This window comes from Anastrepha ludens, chromosome 5 (assembly GCF_028408465.1).
Source record: "Anastrepha ludens isolate Willacy chromosome 5, idAnaLude1.1, whole genome shotgun sequence".
Lineage (NCBI taxonomy): Eukaryota > Metazoa > Arthropoda > Insecta > Diptera > Tephritidae > Anastrepha > Anastrepha ludens.
This window is the reverse complement of record NC_071501.1, coordinates 91927947-91945259: the sequence shown is the minus strand read 5'-3', so window position 1 is coordinate 91945259 and position 17313 is coordinate 91927947.

The following is a 17313-nucleotide window of genomic DNA, read 5'->3' as shown; positions in this document are numbered from 1 at the left end:
CCGGCAGAGTACGCAAAGCTTGTAAAGCGAATGCCTTAACATAAAATGGGCTTTTTCCAATATTTCTATTTTTATTTTTTATAATTATTTCTTTTAATTATTCATTTAAATAATCAAGAGGAATAATTTGTAAAATAATCTTTTTTTTTAATTTTTTTTTTTAATTTTTAAATTTTTAATTTTTATATTATTATTATTTTTATTATTATTATTTTTAAGAATTTTTTTAATTTCTAATCGAAACTAACCCACCATACGTGGGTGCTCTAAGGTCTGGAGTCTTATTGGCGATCGGCGAAGCCGAATGGGGTGGCGCCTTGGGAATCACCGTGCACGAAACTGCAAAAGACAAATTTTTTTCTAATAGCGGTCACCCCTCGGCAGACAATGGCAAACCTCCGAGTGTATTTCTGCCATGAAAAAGCCCTAAGTAAGAAAGCATTGGCTATTCGGAGTCGGCTTAAAACTGTAGGCTCCTCTATTTGTGGAACAACACCAAGACGCACGCCTCAAATGAGAGGAAGAGCTCGGCTAAACACCTAACAGAAGTGTGCGCGTCAATACCGAATAGATATAAATGCTCCGACTCTGAAAGTATTCGGTGCGGTACCAGCTGGTCGCTGCAGAGGAAGAGCAAGGCGTCCTCCGAGTTGGAAAGATCAGATACAGAAGGACTTGGTTAGTACGAGAAACAAACGACTGGCACGCTTTGTTTAACAACTCGGCCAAAATCGTGTTAGCGGTTATCGCGCAAATCAAGAAGTAGATTAGAATAATTCCTAGTGTGGTGAAACCACTCCGGCTCTTTAACAAAGGGTTAAAACTGCGGATGGCTGCGCATTCTAAATCTGCCCGACATGCAAAGAAGTAAGAGTTTTGTTAGCGATGTACTGCTCTGGCAAGAGCGGTACAGTGAGAGAGCGACTACTCAATGCTCTCCACCTCCTCTTCTTTCCTGTAGCTGCGACAAAAATTGTCAAGAACTTTCTATGGTTCTCCATTATACGGGTGAAGAACAACCTCTCACTCCATCATCGCTCGCAAATGCTGCATGTCTCTTAAAGACATAGCGGAATATTTTCGTATCCATTTGATATGGGTGCCAGGGCATGGTGACATACCAGGGAATTGTAGCGAGAGAGGGCACTACCACTCGCCTCCTTCTTGGTATGGAGATTACAAGTATTCCCCTCTTAAGCTATTAACTGCGTAGTGCAAGTATCATTGTGACTTCAGCCAAAAAGGTGAAAACAAAAGGGACAAAGGAACTGCTTAGCCTTACAAGAGAGGATATATCGAAGGTCGTGGCCTGTATAACGGTCGTTGGATATCTGGCAGGCGTTCCTTCAGATTAGAGGGTTTCTCCTATGAAAACTGCAGAGGTTGTGGAGATGAGGAAGGGGAAATAGTAGAGCACTTCCTTTCCAATTGTCCAGCCTTAACTAAAATCAAAGCAGGATTTCTGGGTAGATACTTTTTCAATTCTTTTACGGAACTACCCAGCGTTGGGATGGGATCAATTCTACGTTTCATAAGAGCCACAAATTTGTTTCACGAAAGAAAGTAAATGAGGTTCCCGTGCAGCACAGTGATTAGATCCACAAAGTCAATCCAGAAGTAATGTAATTATGAGCAAAATTTGATTTAAAAATCCAGCAAATAATTGAACGCAGTCACTTGAAGACTTTGCATGGATTTGCGTTGTGTATTATTTCGATTGATAACAAATTTTATTTAATTAGATTATGCAAATTTCATTAGTGAACAATTTTTTTATTACACATTAACAGTTTTGTTATTGAAGCCGCCAAAGCCTAACAGCGCGTTAGAGTTAGAGTGCTCCGTTGTCCTTTTGGCTGCCAGTTACAAGCCTACCTGGCGTGAGTGGTGAGTAGGGTGGTGTAGTAGGCACCCAGCATTAAGCCAAGTACACTGATCAGGTACACGGCTCATGTCCTCAACATGCCGGTAGGCCTGCGGCGATGTGGATTTACAGCAGTTCTTGCAAGTTTTCCACGGTAACTATGGACATGGTATTATTGAGGATGTGTCAGTTTAGGTTGCATCAGTTGAGGCTGTTGCGTTTAGAGCTAATAATTTTATTTTTTTTTGTTTTGAATTTTAACTACGAAGTTTTGAACTCCATATTTGACTTTGAGTTATGAGTTTTTGAACTTTTTGGTTTGAGTGCTGAATTTTTGAGTTTAATTTTTGACTCTTAAACTCTAGAATGTTTTAAGTTTTTAGCTTATGGATGTTCAAACCATTTGCATTGTGTTTTGATATGCGGTAATTAACTGCACCGCACCATTTTGGAACTCGCAACATTTTTCTTGCTTAGCCTGGCAGAATCCTTCACTGCTTCAACGGATTCGCAATACTCCTTCCAGGAGTTGCCTCTCGTATATTTAATGGCTTTTTTGTATTCATTCAAAATTACAGGGCGGAAAGTCGTTCTTGCTAAAAGATGATGGACAAGCCACGGCCTTCAACGTCTGATAGGATAGCTGCAAGTGTTCCACCTGCTAGTTCAGTTGATCAGTGGATGAGTAGGAAAAAGATTGCCTGTTCAATTTATTATTGAAATCCCTATTGAACAGAGACCAGTCGGTTCTTTTCGGGTTCCTGTGCGGAGATATGGTTTCCCGTGCAAAATTGATTGCAAAAAGGATCAACCTGTGATCCGAAGAGGAATTTCTCTGACAAACCTGTCAATTACCAACCCTAATGGCAGCGGAATTAGTTGAAATAGAGATATCAAGAACCTCCTTCCATCCGGTTGATGCTTCCGATGCTGGAAATACAAACGTGGGGGTGTTACCCTGGTTCCAAAGAAGAAGATTGCGGCTAATAATGAAATCAAAAAGGGACTCCCCTCGATCATTTATGTCCCTGCTTCCCCAAATTGTATGCATCGGCGTCACAGCCAATGAGGATGGCCTCTGTCTTAAATGAAGGTGAGTCCACCAAACGCCCCACCGTGGAGGATCTTCGGACACTCCAGCTTCACCTTCGGTAGCCAAATGCGGGCTCTGGGTCTTCTATTTTTTATCCATCTAAAGATAATAATTATACTCAGTTCAGCCGTAGTTGAGAAATTATTGAGTACAATTTAAATTCTGGGCTCATTCTCATGGAGAAATTCAATCTCTCCGCGGCAAATGTTGCAAACTTATTCAAAGTTTAACCCAGGATGCATCCGCGCAACTGCTGCCAGCAGTTTTGTATGTGAAAATGTAAGCAATTAAAATATTACAGTCATACATACACATACATACATACTTACATACATACATACTTACATACATACATACTTATCTTCGCACATGTGGACCTTCAATCCAGTGCGCCGTAATTCACTGTCAAGGCAATTTGTAGTGTTAAATTGGCAGTCCGCAACTTAAACAGTCACAGCTACTTCGCATGTGCAGTTAGTTGAATTTTTTTTGCAGATTTTTTTTCTTTTTCGTTGTTTTGAGTTTCAAACACCACCACGCTAAGTAATTTCTACTCTGTTTACTCTAATGCGCGTGTGTCTGTGTCTTCGCTTTTATTATTTCGGTGATTAGGTGAACAAGATAAACGCTTGAAACGAAGCCGACATCACGACTTAGCCAAACGTCCACCAACCTGATATATATATATGTGTGTGTGTGTACACTTGCTTGAGGATGAACAGCAAGGCTGCAAACTGGTGGTGGTGGTGGTGGAGCTGCTGTCGATGATGATGCTGCCGCTGTCCCAGCTACTGCCACCTATCTAACTACGTACATAGGGATATGATTCCCAGTTGTCGGGTGTTGTTGTTGTTGCTATTGCTGCCGATTACCGCCAGTAGCTGGCAACAGCAGTCAACTCTAACAAATCGCACTTTTATTAGTTACAACTCACTTAAAAGTGGCCACTGCAAAGGTGTCCGGCAGGCGCGAAGAGAAGTGCCGCATTTCTCTTGCAACACCGGAGAAGCGCGGCAAGATTTATGAGCAACAAAGCTATGCACAATTTGACTTTGCTTTCTCGCTCTTTTGCTAAATTAGTGGCACCAAAAACAAAAGCAAATTAAAAAATAAATAAGAAAAATCAAATGCTTAGAAGAAGAAGAGGAAGTCTAAGTAAATATACCGTTTGTTTTTGGCAGGAAGTTTATCGATGTTCAAGCGTTCTGCTTGTTTGTAATTTAAGCTCGTAAGCATAAGCGTTGCCGTCGTCGATGTTGCATGCAATGTGCCCCAATATCAAAGCTCAGCCGAACTACTGAACTGGCAACCCACTCGTCCGCCGATGCCGCAGCCTTAAAGTAAACACAGCGCGCACGCTGACTGATCCTGGCTTAAAGATTTGCCCGTCGCTCTATGATACTGTGGGCTTTTGCCGCACTGCGCTCGCGCTGCATTTGCTTGTGCTGCCTACGTTTTAGCTCTGTTGTGGCTGTATGGTGCAGCTACTTTTATTTAATTCCAATTGGCATTGCCGCGCAAAGTTTGTTCTTTGATGTTGTGCTTGTCGTTTGATGCTCCTAAATCTAAGTAGGCTAAGTTAAGAGGGCGAAATGATTAGCTGCATAGTTGCAAGTTTTCTAGTTGCATGTTGCACATGCCGCACAGCAGTCAATAATGCGAAACACGCCATTTCCTCCGCCCGAGATTGCAGCAAAGGAAGCCGATTTTGGCAAAAAAAAAAAAACAGGCAGAAAGCTGGTTAGTTGGTGGCGTTGGCAAATAAAATACCAGCAAATGCCACATTTGAAGTTCTAATTAAAGGAAATGCGATTTCGATAGCCCGACATCTATGGTTCGTTATCAATGAGCAAACCACCAACTCCATCAAATATTTGCGAACACATCTCTCTGAATGTTCCTCCCATCACAATACTAAGATTGTGGTTTTGCTTTTAAAAGTTCCGAAACTCAAGGATCCGCACTCCTTCCTAGTAAAATACTCAAAAACCCCTGTAGTGCATAGAGCTGCTAACGAACTTGGGTCATAAAAGCATTAATGGGCACGAAGAAACTGGTAGATTTCATAGGACTGTAGGGCATAGAGTACGTATTGGGAAGAGAAGGAGGCTCGATGCATCGGCATGCCTTGTACCAGATAAAAGGTTAGGTTAGGTTATGGTGGTGGTCAGTCTGTATGACCAATTCACTCAGACCTCTATTGTGATTCCATTGCCCGAAATGAGAGCCTGATTTATTTTTCTGCGTAAAACCATTTTGTGGCTCCTATGAAGCGCAGGGATGAATTCCATCACCACGCTGAGTAGTCCCGTAAGAGAATTGAAAAAGTATCTACCCAGAAAACCTGCTCTGATTTTAGTTAAGACTGGACAATTGGAAAGGAAGTGCTCTACTATTTTCTCTTCCTCATCTTCACAACTTCTGCAGTATTCATAGGAGAAAACCTCTAATCTGAAGGAACGCCTGCCAGATATCCAACGACCTTCGATATATCCTCTCTTGTAAGGCTAAGCAGTTCCTTTGTCCCTTTTTTTTAACCTTTTTGGCTGAAGTCACAATGTTACTTGCACTACGCAGTTAGTACCTTAAAAGGGGTATACCTGCAATCTTCATACCAAAAAGGAGGCGAGTGGTAGTGTCCTCTCTCGCTACAATTCCCTGGAATGTCACTATGCCCTGGCACCCATGTCAAATGGATACGAAAATATTCCGCCATGTCTGTAAGAGACAAGCAGCATTTGCAAGCGATGATGGAGTGAGAGGTTGTTCTTCACCGCGCAGGCTATGAATAGACGCGTCATGGAGCCCACATGAGATACAAGATTTGAGAGGGAGGCTCGGCCTAGACGGAACGAATACAGAATAAGGTTCTTCATCAACACGGACTAGTCATCCAATAGAACCGGACACCTTATAATGGAAAACCAAGGAAAGTGCTTGAGTGTTGATTCTAATAATTTCTGTCGCAGCTACAGGAAAGAAGAGGAGGTGGAGAGTATTGAGTACTCGCTATCTCACTGTACCGCTCTTGCCAGAGCAATACATCGCTAACAAAACTATTACTTCTTTGCATGTCGGGCAGATTTAGAATGCGCAGCCATCCACAGTTTTAATCGTTTGTTAGAGAGCCGGGGTGGTTTCACCACACTAGGAATTATTCTAATCTACTTCTAGATTTGCGCGATAACCGCTTACGCGATTTTGGCCGAGTTTTACAAAGCGGGCCAGTCGTATGTTTCTCGTACTAACCAAGTCCTTCTGTATCTGATCTTTCCAACTCAGAGGACGCCTTGCTCTTCCTCTGCAGCCACTAGCTGGTACCGCATCGAATACTTTCAGAGTCGGAGCATTTGTATCTATTCGGAATTGACGCGTACACTTCTGTTAGATGTTCGGCCGAGCTCTTCCTCTTTTCTGAGTCGTGCGTCTTGAGGTTGTTCCATAAGTGGAGGGGCCTAGATTTTTAAGCCGGCTCTGAACAGCAAATGGTTTTTTATTAAGAGCTTTTTCATGGCAGAAATACACTCGGAGGTTTGCCATTGTCTGCCGAGGGGCGACCGCTATTAGAAAAAAATGTATCTACCATTTTGCTGTTTCATGCACGGTGCTTCGATCCAACGCACTCCCGAATGGTGGGCATGCGCCAATCCATTCGGCTACGGCGATCGCCAATAAGCCTCCAGACCTTAGATCGGCCAGGGATGGTGGATTTATTTATTTAAGACTAAGTGCAGAAAGTACTAAAATAAAGTCAAATTTAATGACTTCAAAAACACAATTTTGGGCAAAGAAAAAACAAACGGAATAGAATTCAAAACCTCGCTGAGTTCTCTGATGTTGACTACTTTCCTTTCCTTTCACTAAGAGAGGGCCTCCCTACACCCTCGTGGAGAGTGGCAACTACCACGCACGGAATGGAGTGGGTTAATAGAAATTTTACTCTGCGTTTTTGAATGAATAAGTAGAGCATCCTTGCAAAGGACGTGGGTGAAAAAAGCTGAAGAGTGCAACTTATAAAGATTCTTAGTACTTAACCTCTCAGAAGCTCCCTTGCAAACTCAATCCTCTACCCAGTTTCGTTATCTCAAATGGAGTTGAACTTCTGCTCATACAGAAAATTGTTACAATTTCTCCAATTCACACGATTTTGCCAATTCACAAAATATTTTATCTATCTTAATATGTATGTAATGTCTTTGCCACTATTATTAACTGTATGAAAATGTAAATATTTGCGGGAGTAAATAATTTTCGTAAACAAAAGAAAAAAATGAAATATATAAAAAGACGCCAATTGTCAGGTTTAACTGCTTGGAATCTGACGAAATTGCCATCGCACGACATGATTATCATTTTTGATTGGTACGTGCAACCGTTGGATGGATGCCAGCCAACAACAACAAACAGTGACTGGGCACATGCATTCCAGCAGCATGTAAGGTAGGTAAGACCCAGCGGTATAAATGTGATGCGGCGAGTGTGAGGCTGAGCAAAGTAAACAGAGCACAATTCCTTGACTTAACAGCGAGTTGCTGTTTATTGCATTGTTGCAATTGCTGCTGCGCTGCTGCGGATATAGCCAAAATGAGTGAGAAAACGGCGAACATGACATTGACAATGGCAACAAAAGGATTTCGTTTCAGTTTTTCTTTTCAAGGAGCAAATAAAAAAAATATTAAAAAAACAAAAAAAAAGTTCAACGAAAAGTGCCACCAAATGTGGCAGAGTAACGCGAGCAATATGACTGCCTGCCACTGCTACTTGCCAGGGAGCTGCTGCAAGTGGCAAGAAAAAAAACAAAAAAAAGGAAGAAAAGCAAGAAAAGAAAATAGCAAAAATACAAAAAATGTCAAAAAAATCGTATTGGATTTTTCGACGGCGATAAAATGCAAACACCAAACGATGGGAAACTGCATTTGCATAGCACCAGCGTTGTTGACGTGCGACGATCGCGCTGACAGCGGTAGCGTTGATATTGGAAAAATTGCTAGCGGGTGAAGGGTAGTGATATCTGCTGACAGGCCGTCCACTTTATATGGAAATGAGCCTGTGAATGTGGCAGCCGTCGACAAGTGTCAGGCTTGAGAAAATCGTTAGCGCTAACTCAGCAGGATAAACCACCAACAACAATAAAGTTTGTGTTTTTTGTTTTTCGTAGTTTTTTGTTTTTCGTAATTTTTTTTTTTGCTTTTTCTTGCACTCTAAGCGGCTATTGAAGATCATGTAAAGTTGTCAGTTGGCGCAACATGACCTCTGCGCTTTTAACAGCCAAAAACACACAAATAAAAGTATTCAAGTAAACAGTTATTTCAAAAATAAAAAAATAAAAAAAGCCAAAAAGCGTTCCTTCGCTCATCCGTTCGTTCGTCTGTGCGTTCGTCCGCGCGCCCGCTCGCTCGCTCATTCGCTTGCTGTGACTTATGCATTCCATTAACGTAAAATCGTGTCCTAACGCTTAGTAAATATTCATCTTTCGCTTGTGTTGCACTGTGTGCGTGTGTGAGTGGGTTATTTTGTGTGCATGCAGCAGCTTAAACGAAATGTTGCACGTTTGAAAAATGCCGTTTACATGCTGTTTATTGCATGTTTTTCGCTTGTAAATGTCCTTTTTCATGTTCGCTTCCACTGCGCCCTGCCCCGGCGCGCCGTCTTCCACTTGCTTGACTTCTCAGCCATCTCTTAGCCATCTCCTTTTACTGTTCTTCCCACCCTTTCAATCGTTTGTCACCTTTCGTTTATTCGGTTGGTTTGACAAAAATCACACATTAACGCTGTTTGTTGCAAGTTGCAGGCATTTGCAACAACGCAATATTCGCATTATGACATAAGTTGCACGTTTTTGTTCGCACACCACGTTGTCAATTGACACTGTCATACTTGCAGAGCTAACTTTGGCGCGCCAACAACAACACCTAGCAGTGCTCAACACATCAGCACTCTGTCAGCGCGTGATAAGGCCGTGAAACGGTTGAAATGCAGAGTTGAAAAAGAGAAAAAGGATAGTGAAAAAAATATATATAAATAAATAGCCAGGCGCGATTGACACTTAACGCGCACACTGATGCCTTGATGCCGCACTGTGATGCCTTTGTGATCAGTTGTGTGATAAAAAAGAAGCCTAGTTATACATCCGACTTGAGCGGAGTAGCTTCAAATATTTTTAAAGTTAAGCTAATCTACGGCAAACAGCGCGGCTTCAGGTTTCTTAATATGGCCTATAAAGTCGGATCGAGGAAGTTGGACTACAAAACAACCACGACCACACCAAATAAAAGCTGCGGACCAAATAAAAAAACAACCCAGCTGATCTGTAGAATAATTTAATTATCTTGGAGTGGTGTTTTGCGCCAACGGTGAGGTAACAATTGCCATACCAGAAAGGCTACAAGCAGCAAATGGGGTATACTTTGAGCTGGTTAAGCATCCAGAACAAAGAGCACCAAAACTAACCTTGAAGAAACAATCGCATGGGAAACGGACTAAGGGCAGACCGAAGAAAAGATGGGCAGATGCAGTTATCGACTACCTTAAAGAGATGAACGTGCAAAACTCATGTAGCCTAGTTGCGGAAGCAGTGGTCCAGTCAGGACGGTCATGCCAAGGAAGAAGAGAAAGAAGAAATCTAACATAAGCCAAAAGCCCAATCGTGACATATGGTTGTGAAGTGTGGACAATGAAGATGAATGACGTGAGCCAAATAGCAACGTTCGAAAGGAAAATACTTAGAAAAATATATGGTCCAATCAGGCTGGAAGATGGCACATATCGTATTAGATACAACTCTGAACTTAAGCACCTCATCCTAGGGCAAATCATCAAAAATATATAAAAGCCCAATGAATGTGGGGGCTTGGACACGTAGAAAGAATGCCACAACAAAGCGAACCAAAACGAGTCTTGAGGAAACAACCCTATGGGAAACAAATTAACAGCAGACCAAAGAAAAGATGGGTAGATGCAGTTATCGACAACCTTAAAGAGATGAACGTGCAAAACTCATGTAGCTTAGCAGCGGATCGAGAAATCTGAAGGAAGATAGTTGCGGAAGCAGTGGTCCATCCAGGACGGAAGAAGAGAAAGAAAAAATCTACCATAAGCCAGAAGAGGTTCATCATTTACGCAATTTCAGCAAAAGAAAAGACAATCGTCAAAGAATCTTTGCCGCTCTTACATCTCTGCCCACTTTCAACAACACGATAAGAAGCCGCCCATATAACGCGATCTCCGAGTTTAGTTCTCCATCAAATTGAAACGGCTGCGCATAATGACATTGAGCTTCACAGGCTGAACTGAGCTCTAAAAGTTCCACACTGAACTAGCACAAGCTCCTGCATATATGGGCTAAAAAACTTCGCCCTCACGTCGCTGATTCTAAACTGGATGAAAAAATTAAGCGAATAATAATGCAGGTGAATGAGGTACGGACCTCGTATCTACTTTCAACAAGCAAGCCTGACATGACGTAGACATAGTTCAACGAATAAAGATGCAGTGACTCTTGGGCTTGTAAAGAATTAGTTCCGGGACCTCACGGTGTTGTCAGTGGATGCAAAAGGCATCCTCTTCATGAGATAGACTGGGTTAGACTATAATACGGTGGCTGTCATGCTCCATGAAGCTGTAAAGGGCCACATTTTTACCTGGATACCAACTTGAACTCCATTTTAGGCCAATTAGTTAAATCTTGTAAAATATTCGATCCAGTACCTGCAGATGTTGTGAGTGCATGAAGAAGTCCACCACTTCGTTAGGTTGAGCTAGGTTGCGGTGGCTGTCACACTCCATGATGGTGCAAAGGATCACATTTTTGCCTGCTGTCTAATTGAAACTCCATTCTAGACCAAACCTGTCTAGTTCCTGCTCCGTGATCCGTCTATTGTGTATCTGTACGATAAAGGCCAACCTAATACTGAGCATGTTTGACGATAAGGGGGTCCCCACATAGAAGGCAAAGTACACTAAACTAAAATCTGTTCTCCTCCTACACAGCTCAGCCGCAACACAAGTTCCAGAAATGGCTCTGTGGCTAGGCTCCCAGATAAAATTCCTGGTGTCCCTCTAGTCAGCCCGTTCAGAACAGGTGAACATTGAATTACTACTTTGAAGAAAGCATTTTTGTACTGCGAAGATTGCAGCTTATGTGCCAGGGTAGATAGTGATCGGTTGTGCTACCTCGGATAAGCACCTGAGCCACAAGACAGCCTCTTTTATAGCTAGGGTTCCGCTCACAAGACACTGAAATGATAGTTTCTCAGTGAATGTCACTCCCGATCTTATTGTTTAGCTTGAAAATACTTGGCTTCTCCTATTACTTCTAATTGGCGTCATTTAGCACGAATGAGTAGAAACAAATGAGAAGTTGTGATTATTAGGTTTCATGAAATTTGAAAGCGAATTTCAACCTCGAATTTCTAACAGGAAGTGACTGAGAAACCTTGTTTCCGTTGACGAGGTACCAGTTTTCACGGTTGACGCCAGCTTTAATTTACAGGCAGGACGTGATCACTCCTAATGACACCTGACGCTTAGGAAAATTCATATAATAGGTGGCGCTAAAGTAATCCTCCTATCAGAAAATGCTATAAATTTTGCAATTGGCCCCTAATGTCAGTTCTGTTTTGACATTTGTGTAGTAAACACATGCGAAATACACGTTAATAAACAATGTTACGCTAACCTACTCCAGAACGCGGAATATTGCTGACTATTTATTTGACCAATAATCGGTCGGTGACTTTGGCACAACGTGAATTTCGTCGCAGATTTCCTCGCCGTCCAACGCCAACTGGTGAAACACTGCGACGTTTAGCCGCTCGCCCCGAAGAGACTGCCACAACACGAGATGCTGCCAGGCGTGGCAGATCCCGGAATAGCCGTTCTGCAGAGAATATTGCTGCTGTAGCCGAGGATGTTATGGAAGCGCCGTCGACATCGACCAGACGACGTGCCACGCAAATGGGTATCAGTCGACGGTCTTTACAGCGAATTTTGGTACAAGATTTGAAGATGTTTCCGTACAAAGTCCAGACGGTGCATCAGCTGTTAGCTGCTGACCGCCAATCGCGTCTAACATACGCTCAAGCCATCCTTAATCACCACCAAGAGGAAGATGATTTTTCATCAAAAATAATCATGAGTGATGAGGCCCATTTCCATCTTAGCGGGTACGTAAATAAGCAAAATTTACGCTTCTGGGGCACTGAAAATCCGTGTGTAACCCACGAAGAGCCATTACACCCGCTCAAAGTCACTCTACGTCGCGGGCCAAACGGTTACTGTGAATGGTGAGCGCTACAGAGAAATGATCAACGAGTTCTTTTTGCCGCAACTTGATGAATTGGGATTGGAAAACATGTGGTTCCAACAGGACGGTGCTACGGCACACACTGCACGTGCCACAACCGATATGCTGAAGGATGCATTTCCCGGGCGCCTAATCTCCCGTTTTGGCGATTTGCACTGGCCAGCAAGATCGCCTGATTTGACAGCTCCAGACTTCTTTTTGTGGGGCTTTTTGAAGTCTCGGGTTTATGTCAACAAGCGACAGACTCTTGCAGCTCTTAAAGACAATATCCGTCAAGAATGTGAGGACCTATCGCCGGAAGTTTTGGCCAAAGTGATGGAAAATGCCATAAAAAGGGCTCAAATGGCAATTAACTGTGGCGGCGGCCATTTACATGACATCATATTCTCGACTTGATGTAAAAAAAATTAAAAGACCAAATAAAAATAATCCACAAGAAGAATCAAAGATTTTCATTTTGTTTTTAATTATAGCCAAAAAACATCGCAAGGTTACTTTTGCACCACCTTGTATTTACACATCCACTCATTATTTTCCAGACCAGTACGTATGCCGTTGATAAGCTGTACAACGGGGGAGTCTAAAGTTTTACACTTCCAAAACTCAACTTTTTGTTTACAGTCAAATAGCAATGAGCTAAAAGCATTTTCTGTCATGTGTGTAAAGAAATAAGAAAGATTCCTACAACTTCTCCACTAGTTTAAGGAAAATCAATTTTTAACGAGAGCACATTAGAATTCCGAGAAATGACGTCTAGATGTATCTAAAAGCACATCGTTTTTTTTTTTCATTCGAAAATTGTTTTACGAGCACATCGCCACACTTTTGGACTTTAAATTTATGCAAACTTTTGTATAGCGAGCCGCTTGCTTCAAAACAGAAGGTTTTCTGCAGCAGCACCTTCTGGTAGACACACACTGCTTACTTTAATCGACTCTTGAACCAAATATAGTGGAGCGAACCCACCACAGCATTCTCTTTTTTTGACCTATGTTTCCACTTATGTAGGTTAGTTACCGCATCTCGCTTAACCAGAAACCCCACTGTGCACCATTGCGTGTGCGTAATTTTGCCCGTATTGATGCAAATACTACAGAGGGAGAGGAAGGGCTCTCTTGAATCGGAAGGATTCGGTGTTTCGGTGTTGTTGACTTGTTGCTTCGAACTCGCGTCAGTTAGCACAAGAAAAACACTACTGACGCATTAAAATCTGCTAAACTCTATTAAAGTCGCGGCTAAACGGATATCGTGCCAATCAAGAAAAAGAAGGAGATGAGTAAACTACCAAAAAAGAATCTGTGTGGTATTTAAAAGCTAAGGAAAAATATAGAAAGTTACTAACAGTGGGTACACAACTTTTAAAAACGTCAAAGTATCGAAATTGCTTTGGCTCAAGTATCACATCTCGTAATAAACTATGGATATGGCCTTCCACTGATAGATTTCTTAGTTCTTAAACCCAACTGCAGTGATGTGCGCGTATATAGGAGCAGAGATGATGCAAAGGGCGGACTCCATTTATTACTCCTTTGTGAAGGATGCGCTATAGTTATTTTTTTGCAACCACGTCAGCTTAGCAAAGACCTGGCAAGTTCGACTATTTCTCAATTGAAGAATTTGCAACATTCTCCTAGAAAAGATTGAGTATTTTGGAGGCAAGTAAAGATAGTCCGTGCATGAAACAGCAAAATTATAGAAACATTTTTGTTTAATAGCGGTCCTCCCTCGGTAAAAAACCCTTTGCCGTTTGGATTCGGCTTGAAACTACTAGTATAGGTCCTTCCTTGGCTGAAAGTCTTCAATTTCCGAACATTGTGTTTTCTGACGAGAAAATTTTTCAAATTGAGCAATTCATAAACTCCCAAAACGATAGGGTTTATTTGACCAACCGTTCGCACGAGAATTTGAGTCATCGATTGGCCACCAGGAGGCAGCAAGTATTCTGGAAGTTGCTTTGAAGCCATGGGCGGACAAACATTTCGATGGCAGACCATGGACGTTTCAACAGGACTCGACACCGTCTCACAAAGCTCGAGTAAACCAAGAATGGCCAACGTTCCGAACTTCATAACGCCCACACAATGGCTCTCAAATTCACCAGACGCGAACCCGGTGGATTATTCTCTTTGTGTCATTTGGAGAGCAAAGTTCGAGCTAAAAGATTCACCAGCCTCGAGGCAATGAAAAAAGCCATTGTTCACGAGTGGGCCAAAATACCTGCAAGTCACATTCGGGTGGCTTGCGATTCGTTTCTGGACCGTCTCAAGGCAAAAGGTGGTCATATCAAGCAAAAGTTAATTATTCCTAATTTTGAATTATTTTCACACATTTTTTACTTTGAATTGAATAAAATAAATTTTCCAGACGAAATTTATGGCCTTTTTAATTGGTTACACTTCGAGTGCCGGACCCTGTACAGCCTATCTCGCTCAACTATCAACCTCATCTTCACGCGGTACTCCCTGCCTAGACGAACGAGGATCTAACTGCCGAGCCCAGGCGGTGTAATCTTAACTCCCTACGCAGAGGAAATGCTGTCCCTATCCAGATAACTGGATGCCTGTCTGGAGGATATGAGGGCAGCCCTTAAACTCCTTAAACTCTTTAGATTACGGAAACCACACAGGCCCAATGCTTCATCTCGGAACTCTAGGAATTGGTGATGATGAAAGATACATAAAGTTTTTATTATCACAATTTCACAATGGCTGTCAGATTTTTCTGCCCAAGCAGTTCACCTAATCCGATCGAACCTTGATCGCATTAATTTCATCAAAAAGACTCGATCAGATAAATATTTGCATTGACTTCATATTTGTTTGTGAGTGACTGGGAATTGAAACCCCCAGTAGGCATGAAATGCTAATTGATAGTAAACGTTTTTTCTAATAGCGGTCGCTCCTCAATAGGAAATGCCAAACCTCCGAATGTTATCGGCCATGAAAAACTCGTACCTAAAAACTATCTGCAGTTCGGAGGCGGCATAAAATAGTAGGTTTATTCATTTTTGGATAAGTCGCATACCACAAATTGGCGAAGGAGCTCCGCCATACACCTAGCAAAGGATGCACCCCAATTATGTGCCTGTATAAATAAAAGGGCATTTGAGTCACACCGGTAGCTGGAATATTCCACTTTCTCTACCTCTATCATATCTTTTTTCCATATCTCTGATCAATGGAAATCCGATATTTGAACCACTGTGCGCATAACCAACTTCAACTCAGCCTTCGTGACTTAGTCTTAGCTTGAAAACTGAACTTCGAGGTGCAACAAAGAGGCGACACAATGGCTATGTTTACACAGCTTGCATCAAAATGCGTTGCAATACGACTATTACAGCTATTAATATTTCGGCTTGCTGTTAATGCTATTGCTATTGTTGTTGCTGTGAACGCATCCCTGCTGTTCAAGCGGTTGGTTGCAGGCACGTTGCGCATGCGCGCAGGACCACAGCAGCATTGAAAAATAAGAAAGCAGAAAGACGGGCTCTAAAGTTGCTTCCCTCACTACAGAAATGCTTTTCTACAAAAGAGAGAGAAAAAAAAACAATTTCAGTTCGCATTTACTGGGTTTCGCTTGCATCATAAAAGAAGTTATGAATGCAACTGTAAGTTTATACATTTAAAAAAATAAAAAGCAAAACACAGAAAAAAGTTAACAAATACGATTTTCCTTTTTTGCCTTTATTGTTGCTATTGTTGTTATTGCGACTACGTTAAAATCGTGTAAAGTCAGTGTTAATATTAAAATTCGTCTTGGCATTCATTGTTTAGCCGTTTGGCTTTTGCTGCTTGTTAATTTTTGTTACCATTTATTGTGTGGCAGACGTTGTTTTTTTTTCTTTTTTTTTTACTAAGTATATCATTTTTTTTGCTGCACTTTTTCGGCTTCGATTTTCAATGCTCACTCAAGAAATAGCAATGAAATAATATCGCGTCCAATTGCTCGATTCGTTCGATTTGTTTTATTGTCTTTGCGTGTCGTGGTGAAAGTGCACGTTTTCCTTGTTAAACTCATTGACCGGCCGACCATGCGACCAAGCGTGCAGGCAGCCGTCCTACCAATCGGCCGTCAAAACGAAAAACAACCTGTTAATCTAAATATCTCACTCACAAAAGTACAATTATTTGAAACTATTCCACTCTAACTACACTTCATTGGTTCCAATTGCTCCGCTAACGATGCCGAAAAAAAAGAAAGAAGAAAAAAAGAGGGAAAAAAATTCACAGCTGAAGATGTGGAAGTTGCAGACGAAGAGTGCAGCAAATTGCATTTGATTCGACAATTATAGTTGAGCAATAATATGTAATAAAATCTCAATCGATTTTCGAGAGCAAAGCACTGAGCTTCTGATCAAATACTTAAAATATTAAGAAGATTAAAAAAATGCGCGCTAGTAAGAAATTTCGCTCGAAGGAAGAGGTCATCGTTGAAACTGATGCCTATTTTGAGGCAAATGGAAATAGTTCTACAAAATGTTAGGCACAGTGCTGATTTGATTGCGTTGTTCTTGATGCAAATTACGTTGATGAATAAAGATAATTTAAAAAAAAAAAGTGTTTTCTTTGTTAAGTCCGTGGACTTTTCAGCCCATGTGTTATGTTAAGACTCTCTGCCATTGAAAAGACTCTTTGCCATTGACTCACCAAACCAGAAACTTTGGGAGAAAATTTTGTTCATACATACCCTATGATCAAAAAAGAACGGGCTAACATGGCTGATATGACCCCGTGACCACTTTCGGTGTGTTGCTGCAGACGGGTCATATTTTAAAGGAGATACAATAAATTCGCCTTAAATTTAACTTTGTTTTGCTTTATTTAACCATTCCCGGTACTTTCAGTTCACAGATATTTCTGAAATTGAGATTTGTAACGGGTGAGTTTTTAGCTATTATCTTTTTAAACAGTTGGTTTAAACAGCTGACGCACGTTTCGTGTTTTGTTTCACTGTCAAAGATCTTCAGTTTGGTCTATAATTTAACCATGAATCGTCTTACAAACGAACAACGCTTGCAAATCATTCAATTTTATTATAAAAATACGTGTT